This window comes from Macaca fascicularis, chromosome 17 (genome assembly GCF_037993035.2).
Source record: "Macaca fascicularis isolate 582-1 chromosome 17, T2T-MFA8v1.1".
Lineage (NCBI taxonomy): Eukaryota > Metazoa > Chordata > Mammalia > Primates > Cercopithecidae > Macaca > Macaca fascicularis.
This window is the reverse complement of record NC_088391.1, coordinates 57,406,172-57,430,481: the sequence shown is the minus strand read 5'-3', so window position 1 is coordinate 57,430,481 and position 24,310 is coordinate 57,406,172. Positions and strand designations below refer to the sequence as shown.

Genomic DNA, 24,310 nt, shown 5'->3' with positions numbered 1-24,310 from the left:
TATACATACACATCTCCTGGGAATCTTGTTAAGATGCAAATCTGCTTTTAGTAATCTTGGGCAAGGCCTGAAATACTGCATTACTCATAAGCTTCCGGGGTCTGATGAGGCAACTGGGTTAGGGTCTGCACATTAAGTAACAAGGACCAAGAGTATTAATGAATAAACTGCAATTTATAAATATGCATTCTCTAGCATATTTCACTACTGTGGTCAATTAGCCTACTAGTGCTTTACAGGGAAGCAGGAATATAAATATTTTCAACAAAATTGAATGCAATCATCTGGGACTTGAAGGACTTATCAGGCAACTATGAAGAACTGGTTTACATGTCCTCAAATCTGTTAACGATTTGCTAATTCTGTTTTTATTTCTTTTTTTTTTTTTTTTTTTTTTTTTTTTTTTTTACTTTAGCAGTATATAATTTGGGAACAAGTTGCCCTATTACTATGTAATTGTTTTTAAAGATATTATTGTAAATGTAAAAAAATATGTCTTATATTTGTTACAAATAGTAAACTCATATTGCCTATATGTTTTTTAGGGACCATAATCTTTATAGACCTTTTATCTGGTCTACGTTGCTTTATAGTTTATTGAGGATATACCATCAAACTAAGAAAATAATTAAAATTAAATTTCAGCAGCCCTGCTTTCCTTCAATAACAGAAAGAAATCAAAATACTGAAATACAATTCTTTCCTCATAACTGCAGAGATTTACTTTGCTCCGTAAAATGGACTCATGGACTATGATTGTTCTACCTATTTTTTGTTATTAGATAGTAACGTCGAATGTCTAGGTGTTTCTTCAGACATGGCCACTTGCCTAAGTTCAGATGTAAATTGAAGGGGAAACTACCTCCAAACACTCGTAGGCACAGACAACCTGTCCCCTGGTCTGCTTTGTTAGAGCAATGACTGCTAAACTCTCCCCCATCTACCCCTGTAACACTCACACCCAGACCTCCCAGGATGCATTGAGAAAACAGACAATAGTGAAATGCTGTATATCAGACTTCTTTAGATTTTACCATCAATGAGTTCATGAAAGTTCATAAACTTTTTATAATTATGAACACCTCTGCAAAGTAAAGAAAAATTGGTAAGTTTAACATTTATCAATTAAGACATTATACTTTATATAACAAAAAGGATTAAAAATTCTAGGCCTGAAATATATTATTAACAGAAACATAATGCATTCCTTTGCCTAATATTTTATACTTTTGAAAACATTCAAAAATTATATCAATAAAATAACAAACACTTAGAGTTTTTTATGCTGTGCATTGTGTAAACATTTTTCTATAAATTATCTCATTTAAAGCTCATGAAAACAGTACTTATTCCCATTTCAGAGTAGGAAACTGAAGCCAGAGAAGTTAAGGAACTTATACATCTTTTGAAGAACAAAAAATGGGCTAGAAACTTTTCTGATCCCAGCTGCAAGTTCTTATATACCACCCCATAATATTTGTTTTTATTTAAACAATGAGATGGACCAGAGCTAGATTATTTCAAATTTTTCAGTTTGAAGAATTTGAAAAATAGTATGTTTAATAGTGTTGCACAAATCCAGCTATTTGGTAATCCTTTAATCTTTCCAGCATTATGATAATATATATTTGGGAATCTGTAGGCTGGAATGATGTATGTTTTAGGTGAAGGAAAGGAGTGGTGGTGGAGTGTCAAAACTGTAGCTTTTAAGCTTATAATATTAAATAATCCTGTAAGTTACAGTATATTTGTATTTGTATTTCTCATAGGAGTAAGATGGTTGAAGATTGTCTAATTTCATACTGTAAAAAACACTATAAATCTGGGATTCAATTATGAATGAAACTTGAGTTTTGAGAATGTTAGTGGAGCTTATATCTACATTTTTAAGGAAAAAGCAGCAGTAAAGTGCCTGCTATGATCATTCCCAAATTCAGTTATTTATATAATAGGGGTAGAAGGGGAAGTGTGATGAGAGACAGAATTAAAAACAATTCTTTATCATAAGTGGATACAAATGGCCCTGTTTTCTGTTTGAAAAGTGCAAAACAATTGCTACTATTTATTATGCATATACAAGTTGCCAATATTTGAAAATTAAATTAATTGGTTGAAGAATGCTTGCCTGCAGGTGCTGTGCTAAGCACCATACTTCCTTGTCTTATTAACTACAGCACAGTAGGGGAAATATTATTATCCCAGTTTTATATACAGAACTTAGAGAGATAAAGTGCTTCACTTAAAGTAAGCAAGAATTTGTACACGGCAGATCCAAACTACAAACCCAGAAACAATGCTGCTAATCGTTATACTAGCTCCTTAATTATGTTAGCGAGTATGTGTGGGCTGTAGAAACTGTTGAGTTGGTGTCTAGCTCTTTGCTTCCATAACAACAATGGCAAAGGTAATCATACATAGCCAAGACTATACTGGGCACAAATGTTCAGCAGATGGGCCTGTTCCAACATAGTAACCAACAGTCTATTTCACATTGGATACTGGCTTGGAAACCTAACTCTGCAGCAATAGATGGTTATATATATTCAAATATCTTCCAATCCATGAATTAGTCAACATTTGATTATAACGCCTGGGGCTATTCTGTATTTATTACCAGAGCTCCAAATTGTTGGTTTTCTGGTAACACTGAACCACTCCCAATGTCAAGTCTCAAAAAGGAAAAAATTAAATCAAATTTTAAACATATTTGGGATTTAAAATAAGTTTTAACATATTTTTAGATGGAAGGTTTACACATTCATAAACACGTATTTATGTGTATGTACAGAGAGATGTAGATCTATTCACACAAACGCATATATACATAAGATTTCTAAAATATGATATTCCCCCCTGAATTAGAACTATTAAAAACATATTTTGTGTGCATAAAAGGCATGTTGTTCATAGCTAGAGTGACATTGGCAACCCATAGAAGAAGTCATGTTTTTTTTTTCTAGAGTTGATTGATGGTTTACTGAGTAAAAGCACAGAGGATTTTGGGGAAAAAAAAAGTCATAAAAAAGAAAATAAATATGAACTACTGTGTTATTTGGCAACCTTTTATCAACTCTGCTAAGCCAAAAGGGCAGTCTGCCAAACCTCAAATGTGATTGCATTGTATCCAGAGTGGATGAAAATACTGTAGCAAAATAAATAAGAAAGAAATAGTATCATCTTGATCTGAGGACATAGGAAGGAACTGGAGTATTTCTATGTTCTATATCAACAATACTATTTTTTTTTTCTTTCATAAGATATGAAATGGAGGCACGGTTGTGTTACAGGTCCAGTGGACAAGTACCTGGTGGGGTGTTTTGAGTCTGTTATTTAATGTCAGTGAACCTGATGTCCATCCTGTGTAAATAAGGGGATTAAAGTACATCACCATTCACCTCCTCCCAGTGAGAAAATCCATATTTCTAATTTTGTAGATTAACATGCAATTTTATTTTTACCTATTTTAGTTTTCAAGTTGCATCTTTATTGAAAGACTATGTGGATACATTGTTGTCACTTCTGGATTCTTTAAAAATGTGCCCCATCCCTGAATTATTGCATTAGGACCTGTGCTACTAAGTATACTGAATACATTTGACTGCAGAATTAATTCCCTTGTTTGACAATTAAGACTTAACAATATCTCTAGAGATCTATGCTACATGTCCTGTAGGATTTCTGTTGTATCCATACTTTAGGAAACACTGCAAAATTGAATTTTTCAAACTATTTACTTTATGTAACATTGAACAAAGTTGGCTCTTTACGGTATCATGGAATGAAGCATTTGAAAGTCCTAAGGAACGTAAGTAAATAATGGATGAAACATATTTATTACCTGTCTGTCAAGATAAGGAGGTGGTAGAATAGGATACATTCTTATGTTCCTACCAAAGTATGCCTTCCATGGATCTCCTGTGATTAGTAAGTTTAGCCAGTGTCCTTAGAACCTTGAGAAACATTGCCTGGTTGACTATATATTCCTAATTTGTCCAGAACTGTATTGATTGTCTTCATGTAATTATGAATAATACTTCCTTTCACTCTCAAAAGTGTTTGAAATTAAACAATTATATGTAGTCACCCTTCCTACAAGAAGTATAAAAAAACCCCACAAACTGTCTAGCCTTGAAATTGCTCTTCTTACTCTTCTGGGAAACGTTGGGATGTGTCATTTATATTCCAAATTTGCAGAAAATGAAATAAGTAATTTTCACACAGGAAAAGTATAAGAGCTATGATGAGAACTAACTTAACTCTTCCAGGACTAATTCCAATTAGTTAACAACAAATCCTTTGAACAGTAATTGGGCAAAAGAGGCTTGCTGTTTATTTATTTTTACCTATTAATTTGTTTGTTTATTGACACTGCTTATCTTGCAATTCTGCAATCTCTTATAGTGCTTGTGAAACCATGTTCCCTTTACAATCTTCCTCTCTACCCTAACCAAGAAACTGTTAAAATAATTTAAAATTTGTCCTTAAAAGTTAAGCAATTTAGGAGCCATGCAAAGTGTCTTGAAATGTATTATTTTCTCATTGTTTATTCCAAATGACCAGTCTCCTCTTCTCCTCACATGTGTGTGACTGTAGAAATATACTCTTATGATCTAATTATTGGTGATTCAGTAAACAAAACCCTGGAAAGGCTGCTAACCCAGGGATCAGTTTACAGCTGAATTATTTGAGAGTGTTTGTCCAAAATACAATGTAGTAAACTGTGCCATCCTGCTAGGGGAAGAGAAAGAGAGAATTTGATGCGTATGAGTAAATTAAATAGTAAGACTTCTCAATGAAAACAGTAGAGTCACATATCCAAATGCTGCTATTACAGCAGGATTTTATTGATTTTAACCAGGCAAATGGCTGCTTGTAGCAAAATCATGTGTGGTCACTCAGCAGTCCCTGTCAAGCTCAAGGCTGAGTTGTTCTAGTAGCCCCTGGCACCCAGTGAGCCAGGGACAACTGGTTATTACACCAAGCAAATCACACAGATCACTTAACAGCATGTCTGTCTCAGTCAGTTGGAAAGCACCTTCATATTCTGTGGATTATTCCATAAGCCAGAATAGTTATGGTACACATTTTTAGATACTGTTTAAAATAGTTTACTAAGCAAAGGAATATAGATGGCAGTTCCTTCTCATGGGTCAAATTTTCTGTAACATTATCCATCCATTTCTGCACTGAGCAGTCTCTAAACCTTTTTGCAATATGCATATGAAATGATTCATTATTATAATGAAATTCAAAACACCCTAGAGTAATGGAGAGGAAAGGGAAAATAAAACCAAACCTGCTGCCCTGGTGCTGAAGACAGCCAAAAGAAGGGGAGTGCTTCAGTGAACAAGTGGTTTTGTGATTTCATAGTGTTGCTGCAGGAGCTCTGCTGGGGCAGTTGGTGGAGTTAGGTGGTCTCTACTGGATGCTCAGGAGTGGTATTAAGTGCCTTGTGAGGAGCGTTAAGGCTTTGGTGTCCAGAATAGTACATAATTGTATTTGAAATTAGAGGGAGTTGAAAGGGATGATTGGTTTAATTTAGCTCTTAAATGTTATCTTTTGACCTGGTGGTGACTTTACTGGCTGTCTCAGTAGCAATGCACATGCCATCCCTGCATGTGATAGATTTAATCAGACCATTTACTGTATTGGGAATTTCATGTTTATAGAAAGCAGATAAAAGAAAAAGAATACTTGTTTTATGGCCTGGGGCTGCAAATAGCACACATTAGTTGTATACCTCTAGGGACAGGATGCCCCCTCTAGAGAGGCTGACATCATAATTAATTACACCCATTTTTTTCATAGGAATGAAATTCAACCTTGACACTGCTGTGTGGTCAGAGTTGATTCTATTTGTAAATTGATAAACTTCACTTTAATAACTCAAATTCTAGAAGTATGGAATTAAATTAGTAATGTCTTCTGTGCTTTATTACTTGACTGCTAAATTAGAGATGATTCTGTTAGAGTACCTAAATACCTGGTTCAATCTGGGAGAAAAATGTTCCCTTAAAATAATATGTTAATAGTGTTAGAGTGCTGCTGACCCCACTGTCACCCTATTTAACTAGCAAAATACCTCTTGCTCTGAAATAATTGAGAAAATAATAAAATAAAGAGAAAACTGTAAGAAATTATTATATTCTAAGATTTTTTTGTTATTCTCAGTTGTTCTGCAATGCTATAGAAAAAAAATTTAATAAATCACATATTAAGAGTTTTTTAATTACTTGAGTATAATTTTAAAAGTTTAATGACTCTTGTGAGAGAAATATTAACTACTTTTAAACTTTACAACACCCTATTGAAGTGTACATTTTTAATATAAGATTAAATAACCAATGAAAGGGATAGTACCTGCCACATTTTTCATTTGAATAAGATTCTCCATTGTCTTTAAGAAATATGCAGTACAAGGTGTCATTATAATAATATTTGTTACATCTGTGTTTCTTAAAATCCCTAAGGTAAAATAGGTGAATAATCTCAATTTCTATTTTTATGAAAAAATGCGCATAGTGTTTATTAATGAAATTGTTCGTTCTTTTAACTATCCTATATGAATCAACAGCCTTATATGTGCCTGACTGTTCACAACATATTATACTGCAGGGGCAGTATGTTCAAAAGGAATTCATTATTTTGAGAAGTTTTGTCTCTGTGATCTTTTCATGTTCAAGTCACTTATTAGAACTGTATTGATGAAACTTTGATTCATATTAACTAGAATTATTTTTTAAGGGCAGACTAAAACAAATAATAAACAGCTCTAAGAGAAAAAAAAAACATCTGATTAATAAATTCTATGCACAGTTGACCTGTTTTATTTAGTTATATTTCCCCCAACACTTAAAGATACTTTAGTTTAAAACAAACAAACAAACAAACAGAAAAACATCTGGTCTACATACAATGAAAATTAGAAATTCAACATATATATACATTTCTTACCATGATTTGGAATTTGTTGAGTGTGCGGTTTAAACTACTTCTAGAATGATTATAGTGATTTTACATTATTTGTAGAAAGACATGCTGTATAGATTTTTTTAATGTTCTAAAGATTTTCAAAAAGCCACAAGATTACTCTCCACTTGCTTAATAATATATCTTAACCATTCTACAATTTGAAGAACATACATTGATTAATATTTTTATAACCAAAAACTGATAGTTAATCCTGAACATTCAGAAATTATATTTTATTTATTGAATTCACATATTAGTTTATATAGAGTTCTGCTTGATTTTGAAAGCAGTTTTTCCCCTTAATCCTCAACCAAATAAAATGATAAATTCTGACACTCTGGTAATTTGCATAACAATTGGCTACAAAGAATAATCATTAATATTCAATGAAGTTCTAATTTGCACAATGCCTGCAGCAATATGTAAACTTCATTTTGCTTTAAGATGGAAATTTGTTACAGTGTAAATATCAGTAAGTATAATTTTATTAATCAGTCTCAATGAGCATTTGATTCTCTGACCTTGGCAATGTCTATACTTCTGTCCTAGAACACACAGGAAAAAGAAACTTAAGGTCACCTTGTTTTCTATTGGTCACTACTTACATTTTACATGTAGTTCTAGGTATTCCAACAAAGTATAGTGAAAGGAGCGTTCATTATTCAAAATAAAGCTAATGTTATTGCTTACCCTTCACTAGAAAAAATCAAGCTTATTTTCAATTATGTTCATTAATTTAGTTGACTGGCATTTGTTGAATATCTACTGTTTTTCAAGCAATGTGTGAGGTTCTGAGGATATATACAGACCTACATCCCCCTCCTCGAGCTTTCAGCCTACACATTTTTAGTTAAGAATAATACATTTGCTGTGGCAAAAAACAAAGAAAATGCTCCAAATGCATTTTGGTTTGAACTGAACTAAATAGCAATAGTAATAATAAGAAGTAACATTTATTGAATAGTTAGGATGTGCCAGGCATTTTTCTAACTGCTTGACATGTACTAGCTGGTTTGATCTTCACAAAAACCCTAAAATATATGTAGCATTATTATCCCAATTTTAAGTGAGGGAAATTAGGAATAATGAGATTGTTAAATATGTTTGTAAAAAGAACAATTTGACCTATATTGTGACTGAAAAATCAAAGATTGATTTTCACCAAGATTTTCTGGCTAGATTTAAATGTACTAAGGCAGTCAACCAAAATCAGTATGCATGTGATGCATCTTACTGACTGCAATCCTAACCTACACATTTTCAGATTAGCAAAGTACTTTTTATTTATCCATTTGGCATATGAGGATATGCTTGAGCATCTACAATGAGGCTGTTCTAGGCACTGAAGATTTCAATGGTCAGTAAGACAGACAAAGCCTTGCAGTCTTGGTGCTTACATGAGGGTGCTGGAAACAAATGATAAACAACTAAAGACATACATATATAATATTTTCAGGTAGTGATTAAAAAAAAGAATGAAGTGCAAAGTGATTGCCAGTGGGGGTAGGGCAAGGTTCAATTTCAGTTTGAGTAGCTAGGAATTGTTTTGTTGAAGAGTTGAACGAAGACTTGAATGAAATGAGGAGTGATTCTTTCAACAACATGAGACAAAGTGCTTCAGAAAGAAGAAATAGACCCCAGGCTAGGGGTGGGAGGGCAGGGTTTATATTACAGGGAAATAGATAGAAGGGTGGAGTTGAGAGCGTTATGTGGCTAGAGGGATTGGAACATCTGGAAAATAGTGTAAACTTTGGTGACCATGAAAAATAGTTTGGATTTTATTCTAAATATCATGTGAAACCAATGGAGAATTTTGAAGAAGGAAGTTGGGGGCTATGGGTTATAATTGTAAAAGATGGCTCTGGCTTCTGTGTAGAAAACATACTCTAAGGCAGCAAGAAGGGAAGCAGGAAGACAAGCTAGCAAGTTCCTGTCACCATCCAGTTGACCAGGGCCAGGATGGTATGATGGATGTAGTGGAATACAGTCAGACCAGTCAGACTCAGGAAATGGTTAAACGATTTGACCAACAAAACTCTCTGATGGTTGGAGTTTTAAAGATGTCACTGGATTGCTAAAATACCGAATTTTAAGCAGGTTCATAAAACTTTTTGACCTGGTTTCTGATATTGTAAATTGACATTTAACAGGTGAGGTTTTGACAAAAGTTAAGAGAAATAATTTAAAATCACTGATTGTTCCTTATTACAAATCAGTCATTGAATGTTTTAATTTAAATGTAAGTTGTGTTAAAGGGCAACTCGAAACAGACAATATATAGACATTTCTTATTCTATGAGAATAAATTATGAGTGAAATTAATACTGGTCCTTATATTTCTTAGCAGATAATTACTGAATATTGCTATCTATTAGAGGAACACAAGTTTATTCCATATTGGACACCTTGCTAGTAAAGTAGATCATATGCTTATGAAGTGACTCATCAGGGAGATAAATTATCGGTGACAGTCTTTCAATGCAGAAAGATTTTATTAAGTGATACCAATTGTGCCCAGTCTCCATTTTGCCCGCCATCTGTCATTGGCATGATGCGTGTGACAGGCTTCTCACAACAGGCTGACTACTTTCCCTTCTTCCATCAATTTGCTTACCTTCCTGACCATTTGACTGCATAGACTATTTCCAGTGCTTTCCAAGTTAGGGAAAAGCAGTATGTGGACATAAATCACAGAGCTTCTAGAGAAGAAGAGAGTTTAAAGTCATGAAATGTATAAAAGAAAGCATAGTAAAATAGTATCTTAATAAAGAGTAACAGGCCAGGTGTGGTGGCTCATGCCTGTAATACCTGTAAGCACTTTGGGAAGTCGAAGAGGGTGAATCACTTGAGGTCAAGAGTTTGAGACCAGTCTGGCTAAGGTGATGAAACCCCGTCTCTACTAAAAATACAAAAAATTAGCTGGGCCTGGTGGCATGTGCCTATAATCTCAGCTACTCAGGAGGTTGAGGAGTGAGAATCCTTGAACCCAGGAGGCAAATGTTGCAGTAAGCAGAGATCACACCACTGCACTCCAGCGTGGGCTGCAGAGTGAGACTGTATCTCAAAAAGAAATCAAACAAACAAAAAAGAACAAAAACAAAAACGAGGAGCAGGAATAAACATCATATAGTCAAATAATTCTAATAATTCAGAGCCATTTTCTTTCTGTGCCTATGCTCTACCAGGCATTTCAGATTAAAAGCACCTTCTTTGGGTAGAAAATATTGTGGGTCTAAGATGAAGGTGTTTGATATTGGGAAGGTGATGAAGATTAAGCAAATTGAATGAAGCAGCCCTGAGGTCAGTTGCGCAGGGTAGATTTCCATTAGGCAAAACTCTCCTCCAGGATAACTCTTCTGTTGCTAAGAGATCATTTCAAATATGCCTACCTATTATGCAAATGAATGGGGAGCTGCTTTTTCTTTTTCTAATTTTCATGGAAAGGTGAGACACTTATCTCTGGGACATCAGTCTTTTGTCTGGATTCAGTGTCTGTGCACACCTATGCCTGGGAACAGTAATGCATATACTCCAGAGGAGAAAGGAAGACCAAAGGAAGAGAAGATAGGATTAGTGACTGTCTTAAAGCAGCATTTGGATCAAGAAAGTCAGTGGCCATAAAAAGATGCAATTTTTAAATCAAATTCTTTAGCGCATTTAATGTTCAAAAATTATTAGAACGTTGTGGTTAAATTATATTTAGAACTAATGGTTTTGCAGAGAAAGCCATACATTTTGTAGGATTGTATTGGTGTTGGTTAAGAGTGTAGTAAATATCTAATTTAATGCCCATATTTGGAAAAACAGGAAAAAAAGACTGACTTTGTTGAACTCCCAAGGATGGCTTTCTTCTCTCTTTTTATCCTCTATCATTTTCTTCCCCCTCTTTCTTTTTCTCTCTCTTACTCTCTTCCTCCTTTCCCTATTTTTTCTTATTTTTTCTTCCTTCCCTTTCTTACACACACACACACACACCCCAAAAAACAAAAACAGAACACATTGTTTAATGCCTTCTGTGTGTATGACCTGAGGACACCATGTTTTAGTCAGGTAAGATTGGTAGATCTTGCTTTAAAGACCCAGCTGAAAGTCACAATTTTCTGTTCTTTTCTATAAATAGTGATGCCCCATATTTAAAAAAGAATCAATATGTTTGTTTATTTAAATGCACATACTCTATAAATGCAAACATATTAATATGGGAGATTATATTATGTACAAATGAAAGACATGTCTTCATATGGTAGAGGTTTAATGTTGAGTTATTTTGAAGAAAGTATCACATGTGTTTTATTCACCATAGCATACATATGATTGTACTTAGTGATTTATCTCCACTTACAATTTATGTAAAATTGTTTTAAAATTTACATTGATGGTTTACTTAGAAAGTGTATTATTATAGGGTTAGGACTTTATGTTCTATAAGAAATTTATTCTCTAATAAACTTAAAACAGACAAAGATTAGCAACTCAAAGAACTATGTCCCTATGGTAAAGTGCTGGACTCTAATTGGAATCCTACATATATTTAGATTATGGGATATAAATTACTTTTAAATAACCATAAATCATTATTATCTTGCATTTTAATTACCCCCATACCCCAGTTTCCCCATGAAATCTATATATGGGTAGGTTTAATAAGTCTTTAGAGCAATGCCTAACTAATGGTCTAGAATACTAAAAAAAAAAAAAAAAAATGTGAGCAACACATATTTTAAAATATAACTCCCAGTGAAAAGATATCTGTAACCTAAGAGATACAGTATTAATTATTTTGCATGGTGTGGAACTATCCCCTTAATTATTTCTTTTTCCACTTCCCTAACTCTTTCTCCTTATCTCAACCTATGAACTAGCTCTACTGAAGTTCTCAAAATTCCTCTAATAAACTATATTATTGCACTACTTTATGTTTTCTCACCTCTTACATTCCTTGCACAGAATTGTTTTCCTCAGTGCTCACCCACCTTTTAAAGTCTTCATCTGCCACAGAAATCAAAATTTACTTCCTGTTTATATTCTTGCCTAGCATTTCCCCACTTCTCCTAATGTGCTAATTACTTTTTTCTTCAACCGCTAATACACTTTCATCAATTTTATTATATTAATAACACACATCTAATATAACGATGTATTTATATGTCTATGTCTCCTAGGCTTTGTCCTTCTTGAAGGCAAGAAATATTTTATTCACCATTTTCACAGTGTGTGGTAGAAACTCAACAAGTATTTGTTGAAAGGATTAATTCTCTATGGTGAACCTATATTCTGCATATTACTAAAAATCTCTGTTCAGTTTATTACTTATGCACCCATCAAATGAGAAACATTGCCTTATGTTTGCTTTTTCTCAGTATCATCTCAAACAAAAACATAGTTGCACTTACTTAATTTTTCAAACCAGAGAAGCCAACTAGTTTGAGGAAGCTGTCATTATCAGCAGAAAACTGGGGTACTGCTTAAATGACTGGTCCTAATTGAAGAAAAGAGACTAGTTAGTTATAAGCAACGCCACTGCATTCATGAGAACATCCCCTTGACATGTTCCATGGTAGGCTTCCATGTTTTACAGACAAGGGGCTGCAACATTGCTTTTTCCCCAGCCTCTGTACACATGACAAAAATGCCACAATGCTGTATATAAATGGAGCTGGCTGAATAAATAAGCTTTCTTCACACACATTCAAATGGATCAGGAGTGGGTATGACACGTAAGTGCCAGCTAACTGCAGATGAAAGCCACAAGTGCCCCCTAAGCCAAGGACTAGTGAAAACTGGTAGAAAATGCTTCCAAAGACCATGCTAAGTTTTATGGAAATATCATCCTTAAGCAAAATCCTAAACTATCTATTTTGTTGAAAATCATGGGTTAACTTGCTAACGTTGCCTATGAAATGGAGGAGGCAGTGTGCAGGCAGCCATCCTAGAACATTACCAGGCAGCAGTTACTGCTTCCCAGAGGAGAGAGGAAATGAATCCTTCCAAAAGCCATGAGCGAGTGAGCACACAAACAAATCAGTGGGGAAAGCAAAAGGATTCAGCAGAATTCAGTGTTTGTAGTAACAAAGAGATGCTGTTTTATAGCCACAGTGAAAGTTCAGTTGTAGAACAAAATGAGTGCAAACATTCCATCTGTAGTGAGCTGCTTTAAATTGACAGCATTATCTTGTTTTACCATCTTTGCAAAACATTTTTATTAGTTTGATTGCCAAGGAGTAAACAGAACACACTCCCTTTTCTCTTTCATTTGAATGTGGCAGAATATCTTATATAAGAAGAATAAAAGCCACAAAAGTAAACAGGCATAAAAATACTACTCCTAATCAGGAAGCATCATATCAACAATAAAGAGAGAAAGTAAATTAATAAAATAATGAGAATATGGTGCACTGTGATATTTTCCCCCAGTCATATATTGACTGGAATTAATTGATTAAAGCTATTTGTAAATTATTTGTCAGGTAGTACCTTTCATAAAGGTGTTAGCAATAAGTATTTGTTAATCAATTTGTCGTATATTTACACATAGTATTATAGATTGAGCATTCCAAATCCTAAAACTGGAAATTTGAAATGCTCCAAAATTGGAAACGTTCTTAAGCATTGACATGATTCTCAAAGAATGCTCAAAGCATTTTAGATTTCGAATTGTTGGATTAGGGATGCTGATCCAGTCAGTATATAATGCAAATATTTCAAAATCTAAACAAATTCCAAATACACAACTCTTCTGGTCCCAAGCATGTTAGAGAAGAGATAATAAACTGTATTCTTTTTATACTAAAAAGAAAAATAAGTGAAATTATAGTAAATGCATTCTTAAGAAACTTTATTACCCTGTCTTGGCTGGCATTTAACACAATACCCTCCTTTTCATTCTTATTTCAATGTGTGTGTGTGTGTGTGTGTATGCCTGTGTGTGTGTTTGGGTTAGTTTCATTTGTGAAACTGTCTGATTAGTGACATCAGAACTGAAATCTAATTAGGATTCATTCACTTTGAATTTATTTATTAAAGATACTATAGATGTAGTCATGAGTGTTTTAGTGAACTGAAAGTGAAAAGGGACCAAAAATGGTAATAACAGCGCAAAAGATGTTATATTGTTTCACTGCTACATCAAGAACTTTATAGGGCAATATACACATAGGATGAAAAAGAGAGTTAACAGGCTGCAATACAGTATTGACAGCAGGAGAGTTAAGGTCAAGCAAAGTTGAACAGCAGCATTACTGCCAGCCATTCTTCCTTGTAGATCTGAACTTTAATCCACAAAGATTGTTAAAGCCTTAGGTGGAGGTTGGGTGATAATGGTAGCTGTTATCCTAAGGAACAGATGGTAGAGAGAGTGACACCTATAAATGTGCAGGCTGTGTTGCTTCAGTGACAAGATGCTAAACCCTTCTGGCACTGAAGTAAAAAGACAGGTGTCTTGACACAAAAAGAAGTATTGAAAGTTTGCCTCTAACCATGTATGACGGTGGAGCTAATTCTTCAAACCTAAGTAACTGAAAATCTAAATTGGTGTGTATTAGTTGGAAAGATTACTCTAGGATCTTTCCCATCCATGTTTCTTCCCTTGCTCTATCCCTCCCTCTCTTTTCTTCTTTCCTTCCTTTTCTCTTTCTTGCCTTTCTCCCTTCCTTCCTTCTTCTTCCTAATTAGACCAGATGCCTATCATCTCATAGTAAATTAACATTACAGTCTATGTTTTTTATTTTAATGGGCTCATAAATTTATGTGAAAAAAATCTCTTTCTTATTTCTAAGACAAATAAAATAGCAAATAGAATTATTTTTTCACAGAATTATACATGACAGTGGAGTTCTTCAGTTACCTTTATGTCTGCTTTAAGTGTAGTGTGAAGTTAATCACATATACATGTACTGTGTATGATCATTGTAATTAGCAATGTTGGGTTTAGAGATTCATGTGGCCAACAGGGAAAACACAATAGTGTAAAACAAATTTAACAAATGTACTTACTTTGAATTCCATTATCATTTCAACAGATTACTTGTTTTAAAAGGTATTAAAGCTAATAACATTTAATCTACTTGCTTGAATGTAACAGCATTATTTTAGAAGCCAATGAAAATAAAGCTCCAATAATCAAGCACAACAGCTGTTAAAGTTTTCAGCACAGTTCTTTCGAAAAGAAATTAAGTTCTACTAGTCAACTCTTTATAGCCTTTTTTCTTTCCTTTTGATTTTAAACAATATCGTCATATTTGTTTTTTTCTAGAAAGAGCAAAAAAGGTGATGGACCAATAAACCATATTATAATACTTCAATTAACTGTTCTGGCACTAGTTACAAATAAATACATTATAAATGTTGAAAGACAATGTGAAAGTTGTTTAGATACATATCAGTGAAGTGGTAATGTAAGTGAGTGGTACCACTAAAGCCAATATAATGTTATTTAGGATTAATTTATACCTTGGGTCTTGTTTCACTTTACCTATAAAATCACTGACTCATCCTAAAGTAATACTAAGTTATTTTCTATCTCTTTTATTCTAGACTCCATCTTCTTACCAGAAAACATCTTTCTATCTATACATAGCAAAAGGTATTTGTTGAATAAATACACTAGCCTTGGGCATGCAAACAATCAAAGTTAATTAACACGAAGAGTCCAAGTTCTCTCCAGATGAGTGCTTAGTGAGTGGTCAATGTTTGAAGACTAACTGTAGGCTCAGGTTTTACATCTAATGACCATCATATGACAATGCATTATATATTTATATATATCTTTATATATATATATGCATATATTACATGTGCAGTATTATGAAATTTTAAAATTGGCAGCAAATGTAAGTTTTAATTTCTGTTTGTTCTGGTTCACAAGGAATCTTACCATGATGTAATCCAATCAACTAAGGTGAAAATATTCTTCAGTCCTTGATTCATTGCTGAAAATAAGCTATTTCTAAATTATTTTTGTGATTATATTTAACCTATTCTCTACCAATGCACTATAGTAACTACTCAGGTTACTTGAATTTAGTATCGAATCTGTTTTGGCACACTACCCTTAAGTGCAACACCTACATATATATATATATATATGTGTGTGTGTGTGTGTGTGTATGTATATTTATTAGGCATTCACATGTATGGTCAATTAAATGATCAGATTTTTTCAAAGGTAACCTGTAGTAATATAGCAAATTACCACAGGTTTGGTTGGGTTTTGTTTGTTTGTTTGTTTTTGTTGTTGTTGTTTTGAGATGGAGTTTAACTCTTGTCACCCAGGCTGGAGTGCAATGGCACCATCTCGGCTCACTGCAACCTCCACCACCTGGGTTCAGGTGATTCTCCTGCATCAGCCTCACGAGTAGCTGGGATTACAGGCATGCGCCACCACACCCAGCTAATTTTGTATTTTTAGTAGAGACGGGGTTTCACCATGTTGGTCAGGGTGGTCTCGAACTCCTGACCTCAGGTGATCTGCCCACCTCAGTCTCCCAAAGTGCTGGGATTATAGGTGTGAGCCACCATGCCTGACCCAGGTTTGGGTTTTATAACAAGCTGCATATATATGGTCTGTGTTCTCCTAACTCTGTAGGAGTACAATGTATACATATATTCTATGTTTAATAAAATATATATGCACAACTTTTTTTTTTTTTTTTTTTTTTTTTTTTTTTTTTTTTGATACGGAGTCTTGCTCTGTCAACCAGGCTGGAATGCAGTGGTGCGATCTCGGCTCACTGCAAGCTCTGCCTCCCAGATTCACGCCATTCTCCTGCCTCAGCCTCCTGAGTATCTGGGACTACATCACAACATTTTAAATGGCATGTCCTTGGAATAATTTATCCAGTTGTATATGTTAATACGGATAGTTTTCTACTATTGTGGAATTCTTCAGGTGATTCTGAAGTAAATACTGAAGGTGATAGATTGACCAACAACAAAAATATTGTCAATTACTGACTTACATGTAATTACTGACTTATATAAAACCACACAAATATACCTTAATATACCCTTGGAGTTTCTTGAATTGAAATTTACAGAGCACTTTGATAGAGCAAAGTAAGCTTTCAAAATAGGATAATATTGATTTTTATCATAAAATTCATAACCCAAGTGTTTAAGAGTCTTGGAATAACTATCTATTGACTTTGGGTCAGTAAAACAAATATTTTTTGTGTGCGTAATGCAGTGTATTTATGGGTGGTATGCAGAGTGTGTATCTGTTACACTATATTATTTATATTGTAGAAAAGTCCATATGATAGAAAAAAGAGTTACAGAGTGTGGTTTATATATGTTTAGAAAACAATCACAACAAATGTTATTAGATTAATCCAAAAGTAATTGCGATTTTTGCCACTGAAAGTAATGGCAAATGATACCATTTAAAAATTATACCATTTACATAATACATACATAAGCATGTACAAATTATACCATCACTACATTATTTACATGTATGTAATATCATTATTATACATTATTTACATGCATGTAAATATATAAGTATTTACAAATTATACCATTACTTTCATTGGCAAAAACCACAATCACTTTTTATATTTGAAAGTAATGGCAAAAACCACAATTACTTTTGCACCAACTTAATATATGTGTGTATATAATCACAGAATCTTTATAGTCCTGCAGTTTGTCATTCATACGTTGTCAAGGGACTAAAATTATTTTACTGAAATGTTTACCAGCATAGCATAGTAATGAATTCCCTTTTTTAACATGTATTCAATTTAAAAAAACAAAGAAAAAAAAAAAAACACTGCTCGAGTTATAATATATTGAAAATTTCATTATAAGTTCAAATATCTAATAATTGTCAAACATTGTATCCTGTGTTTTATGACTCACCTACCTTGATTTTGCTGTACTTATTTATAATGTATTAATTTCTCCATGTGTTTATGTGCAAAGGATCACTCTTGCATTATTGCAGATGAACAGAGCTACAATAGAAAATGAAGTTACTCCACCTCCTCTAGCAATAAATTCAGTGCGTGGTGTAGGATGATAGCTAACCTCACACAATAGCTTCTGCTTCACTAAAGGCTTACAGCTAGAGAATTTGTGTAGTAATGGTAAATCGCCTGTTTAGAAATTGTCTTGCCTTTGAGTATTAACTTTTCTACATTATGTTTGATTGATTATTTATTGAACTGTAACTCCCACAGAGAGCCAACATTGGCTGGCTAAGATTAAATACAATTTTAAAAACAGTATAGGTGATTAGTCTTCTACATGACATGAGATTTCCTTTTTAATCCTGTATAAAGTTTCATAGATTAATAATATGGCTAAGGATTTCCAACCATAGGTAGGAACATTATTTGGAATTATATGTGAGATTGGGCACTTGAAAAATAAATAGGGATACTTGATATATGAGAAGTGGCAATTTATATCATGGGTAAAAGTATAAAATTTACTCTATTGATGAAAAAGGTGATTATTCATTTTACTAAAAACATTAAATAGGGCCCTGCCTCACACCGTACACAAAATCGATTATAGATGAATTAAAGAACCAAATATATAATGCAAAACAAATAGACTTTAAGAAGACAGTATAGAAATATATCTTCATAGACAGGAAATTTTATAAAGCAGACACAATTATAAATTATGCAGAAAAGGTTAATACATTCAACTACAAAAAATTAGAACCTCTCTTTTCGAGAGGTGATTGAAAAATGAGTAAAAAGTCAAACTAGAAGATATTTGCAACTTATTTAACTCATGAATCATTACTACCCAAAGCATATTATGAATTGTTAGGAATCAATAAGAAGAAAATAAAATATTTTGGGGAAAAAATTGCCAAAAAATGTTTACAAAGGAGAAAGCATAAAGGTTTATAACTATATAAAATACTGTCCCACCTTATTATTTATTACAGAAATGTCAAGTAATACCACAGTGAAATACCATTTTACATTTACTCGATTGACCAAAAAAAAAAAAAAAGTATATATATATATATGTCTGACATTGTTAAGTGGTCTGCATGTGGCTTCAGTAAATTTCTTATTAATTGTGGAAACAAAAATTGGTAAAGCCATCTTAAAAAAGTTTAGCATTACCTCGTAACTACCCTGCAACCCAGATATTGCATTAGAAGATAGATGCCCTAGAAATAATCTTGGTTGACAACAATATTGATAACTAGCCTTTAGCCTTACTCAAATAGACAGATTTTTTTTGCTGAAGAATAGCACAGTTTGTACACTGTTCACTTATTTGTTAGACACCAAGTATATGCCAGAAAGAGTTCTAGATGCAAGAATATATCAGCAAACACTGACAAAAATTCTATTCTTATGGAGCTTATCTTTTGTGATGCCAGATATTGTACAAAAGAAATAAGTTAATTATATGGTCTACAGAAATTGATAAATGTTAGTAAGACCAATAGAGCATAAAGCAGTGATACATAGTGCTGAGAGGAAGTTGTAATCTTAAATTTTGCTTTACTAATGGAGAATATATTCAGGGTCAGAAAATATATATCATCTATTTTGGAGATTTAAAGTAGTTTTGATTGCTCTTAAGTAAAAGCTAGATTCTGAGCAAAAAACTGCTTAGCTGCGATAAAAATAAAAAAATAAACCCACCTTGGATAGATTTGTGCCGTATTGTATACAGATTCTTTTGATAAGCTGGAGGTAAACTTTTAAGTTTGCCCAGTAGCCAAGGAAAGAATGGTCTCAATATGCACTAAAACAGCAGAAACTGATTGAAATAGAAGTTCTTGCAATGTTAGTGGCCTGGTTAATAGAAACTGTTAGCCATGGAGGAGACTGCCTTGAAGTGAAAGGGTGCTGGTTAAGAGCCTAGGCTACGAAGTCAAACACTGATTCACATCTCAATTTTGTCAGATTTCACCCTGCTGAATTTGAGCCAGTTACTGAGGGGCTGAATTACCCATATAATCCATAGAGATTTTGTGAAGATTAAAGAAGACAGTATCTATAAACATCTTGGTTCGACATTGACACAGAGAAACGACTTGCAAGTGGGAGATGTTTGTTGCTGTAACTGTTGCGTGAGGGTTTAGGATTGCTGAGATTTCTGGTTGAGCTCCAGGAGAAAAAGAAGAACAGAGAGATTTTTAAAATCCAGTGGATTTTTAGAGAACCAGGACAATTCTACATGTGCTAGATTTTCTTAAATCAAGTGGATTTTTAGAAAATCAGGACAATTCTACATGTGCTAGTCAGACTGGAAGTCTTACTTGTAGGAAATTGTGCCAGAGTCCTGTGTTGCTGGGAAAGAGGAAAGAATAAATAGAAAAAACAACAGGGATGGACCATTGATTTTTACAATACTGCTGTGAGGATAGTAGTAGGATGAGTTAAGTTTGTTTGGATGGTTTTTGTTTTATTTTGTTTTGACTTTTCCCTTGAGCCTTTAAGATATTGACTTGGAGCCCAGAAAAAAAAAAAAGAATACTGTAATACTGTTTAGCTTTGTACCCTGGGAGATGATAGACTGAAGTTTCAACCTGAAATTCGGAGTGGAAGTCAGTGAGCTAGCATGCCAATTCCAAAACCTAATATTAGAACAATAGGAAGATACTGAACATACTAGACATCACGATAAATGCCTTTACAAATACTATTCAACTTAACCATCAATTATTATTACATGTATATTATTATTCTATATTATACATGAGGCAGGAGAAAGTCAAGTGAATCATATAACTTACCCAAGGTTAATGCTGTGGTTGGAATGTATCCGCTTCAAAATTCATGTGTTGAAAACTTAATCTGCAATGTAACAGAGTGGGGAGGCGAGGCCTTTTGAGAGGGATTTAGTTGATGAGGGCTCTGATGCCATAAATGGGTTAATGCCATTATAAAAAGGGATTATGGAAGACCTTGGCTCTCTCTTGTCCTACCACCATGTGAGGATGTAACAAGAAGGCCCTCATCAGATGCTGGTGCCTTGATCTTGGACTTCAAGACTGTGAAGAAATAAATTATGGTGTTTATAATTATCTAACCCAAGGTATTTGTTCTAGCAACACAAAACGGACTAAGACACTTGCTAAATATCAGTACAGTACAACAGAAATGTGCACAAACTCTAGGTATCCTGTGCCCACACTGTTCCCTGTTTCAAACATGAGCCCAAGTGAGGGTACAAAAAGGTTATATAATATCAACTTCTATACCTTTATCTTTAGAGAACTCTCCTCTTTTAATAAGTGGATTAATTACCTTGATATACTTTCATATTAAAAACTTTATTACTGTGTCATAGGTAAAATAGAAGGCCTATATTCCACATAAAAATAAGTAGTTATGGCACTGGGTCGCCAACTGGTTGAATGGAGGGGAAGAAAAATTCTCTCTAGGTTATTCAGAAGGTCAGCTACGTTTGGAAAGTGCTGGGTTATGATTCAAAAGTATCATTCAATAATTACTAAATTAAAGTAGCAAATACAGATTCAGTGTTGTCTTTTTATTTGTTTTCTTTTTCTTTTCTTTTTTTTTTTTGAGATGGAGTATTGCTCTGTCACCCATCCTAGAGTGTAGTGGTGTGATCTCAGCTCACTGCAACCTCCGTCCTCTGGGTTCAAGCGATTCTCTTGCCTCAGCCTTCCTAGTAGCTAGGATTAAAGGTACACCCTACCATGCCCGGCTAATTTTTGTATTTTTAGTAGATATGGGCTTTCGCTATCTTGGCCAGGCTGGTCTCGAACTGCTGACCTCAGGTGATCCACCTGCCTCAGCCTCCCAAAGTGCTGCGATTACAGGCATGAGCCACCGTGCCTGGCCCAGATTCAGTGTTGTCTTAACATATACTTTCTTGAAAAGTCTTCACTATGGAAAAATATTAACAATACAGGCTCACATATAAAAAGTCCTGTGTTCTTTACTGTGTACTGTCTTAAATTTGTGCATCAGAGGTAATGTCTAAAGAGACAAGAGTCGGGCAGATCACTAGGTCAGGAGATCGAGACCATCCTGGCTAACACGGTGAAACCCCGTCTCTACTAAAAAATACAAAAAACTAGCCGGGCGAGGTGGCGGGCGCCTGTAGTCCCAGCTACTCAGGAGGCTGAGACAGGAGAATGGCCCGAACCCGGGAGGCGGACCTTGCAGTGAGCTGAGATCCGGCCACTGCACTCCAGCCTGGGCGACAGAGCGAGACTCCGTCTCAAAAAAAAAAAAAAAAAGACAAGAGTCACACCAAGTTGTACTGCATGGAGTTGAGGGTTTTGTGATTAACTGCACACAAAAATAAGCGCAGACTAGGAATCCATAATTTATTCTACTTCCCACCTAAATTATTCAAGGTCAGGATTGCTTTTTGACTAAATTTTTGTCATTTAGAGAAGCTTAGTTAAGATGTTGGATACATATTATTTTGATTTGTTTTTGTGAATCTGTCACTATCATGTGTATTATCTTCTTTGTAGTTTTTAGTGCAATGCTTCGACATCTCTTGTGATTCATAATCAGTTGTGCTTTATTTTTTCTTCTCCTTAATATGCATGATGAGCATTTTTTTATCTCCTTTCTTTTCTTTGAAGTTTAATCAAGGTTAAATTTTCTCAAATACAAACGACTTTACTGTTTGTATAATGTCTGTCTTAATTGTCAGGGCTTCCAAGGTACTTGCTACCTTTAAACTATACAGTTACCCAAATGAGATATTTTCCAAAGAAAGCTAGTCCTGCCTTCTTGCAGGGTAGTGCAGTTGAAAGATAGGCCAGGGGTACAAATTGGATGATTTTGGCTACAAGTAATAGAAAATTTGAATTAAACTGCCTTTTTAAAAATAAGAAAATGTGTACTTCGCTTAAATATCTTGATGCAATCAGATCAATAGCTCAATAATATCACTGAGAAAATAGAACTTTCTTCTTCTATATTTTGCCATCCAGCATCAGTTTCATTCGAGATGAATGCAAGTGACAATTGGGACAGTTTTCTTGATGCATAGGAGTCTATAAAAGCAAGCTTTCCCTCCTAGCATAAGCCTTCTCCTTGGATTCTATTGGGTCAGCTTGCATAATGGACCTAATTCTTGACTGGAGGTGATCATCATGGCAATGCCACATGGCTGATTCTCATGAGAAATTGGTTTCTCAAGGGAACTGTGCCCAGCTTTCCTTGATGTATGTTGCTGTATGTAACATAGGTAAACAGCTCAAATAATACCAGGGTTACCAGGGTTCTATTAGGAAAGTGAGAGGAATGGATATTGCCCATTCAACCTATTTGCTATCGGTGCTAATTAGCCATGTAACCAGGGGAACGTTGATTAGGTTATCAGAACAGTATGAATATGAATATTCAAATTTTGCTCCATAAGGAACTAATAAATTAAATGAGATAATGGAACATAAAGTAATCATTTAATTGCTGGGCAGTGCTCTATGGGCAAAATTGTTACTCAGTTGTTTTATAGCAATATTATACTTCTATCAATATTATTTTTAAAACTCCAAAATGGATCACTGCTATCTCTTCCTAGTAGGATAAATAAGAGTCTCAAGCAGTAAATTCTTTTTTTTATTTTTGGAAAAACCCACAAAATCTTCACAATAATCAGTGTGTAAAAATCAAGATGTAGGGTGATCCATACATGCCCTACTCAGTGACGCTCCTCAATTGGGGAACGTGGTGGAAGAGTGAATTAATACTCACCTTTTTTGTCAACAACTTTCTGCTGGATTAACAAATAAAAGGAGGTACAGCCAAAAGATAGATATGCAGAAATGTCACCTTAATGTTGCTGATATCCTATGACTTATTCATAGAATGAAATTACCTGAAGTGGATTGAAAACCATGACACTTTTCTTGTTTTGATCAATATACATTCTCTGTGGTAAATGCTTCTAGGATATCTCTACTTCTCTTACATCAAAAAGTAAAGAGAAATCTATTAATCCACTAAACGTAAATTAAAACAAAATTATCATCAGTAAAATAAAAAGAAATTGTTAAGTGACCTGTTTGAGTAAAGGTACAGTGAAGAGGACTGTAAAATAATACACTCTTCCAACAGATCAACTTGAAAGTATTCATACTAAAAACACTCAAGTCTTCTAACTCAAAATTTCACTCATCAGTTTTCTAGAGGTATAGTAGATGATACAGACAAGGGTTTATTTACTTTTTATTATGGCTTATTTTAGTGAAACATTAGACAAACCTATAACATCCAATGGATATATAAAACATGGTTTAACTCTAGATGAAAAGTTATTTACTTCTGGAGAATAATGCCATGGCTAATGAAGTTGCTATCCTGTTAACTGAATAAAGTAGGTGTAAAAACTGTGATTAGCATCATCTGATTTTTAAAGAAAG

General features: G+C 34.1%; 1 protein-coding gene and 1 long non-coding RNA gene across 10 annotated transcripts in view; one reads left to right on the top strand and one right to left on the bottom strand.

Annotated features, from left to right (window-relative positions):
- Positions 1 to 21,973, bottom strand: part of LOC135968117 (uncharacterized) — a 113,769-nt gene extending 91,796 nt beyond the window's left edge. The window contains exons 1-2 of the long non-coding RNA XR_010582615.2: positions 20,690 to 21,973; positions 12,366 to 12,451 (exon numbers count right to left, since the gene is read on the bottom strand). This is a non-coding gene — a long non-coding RNA (uncharacterized lncRNA). The remainder of the gene's footprint in view (positions 1 to 12,365; positions 12,452 to 20,689) is intronic.
- The window catches only part of PCDH9 (protocadherin 9), a 956,768-nt gene that overhangs the window by 432,083 nt on the left and 500,375 nt on the right, over positions 1 to 24,310 (top strand). The gene's annotated exons all lie outside the window — the stretch shown is intronic.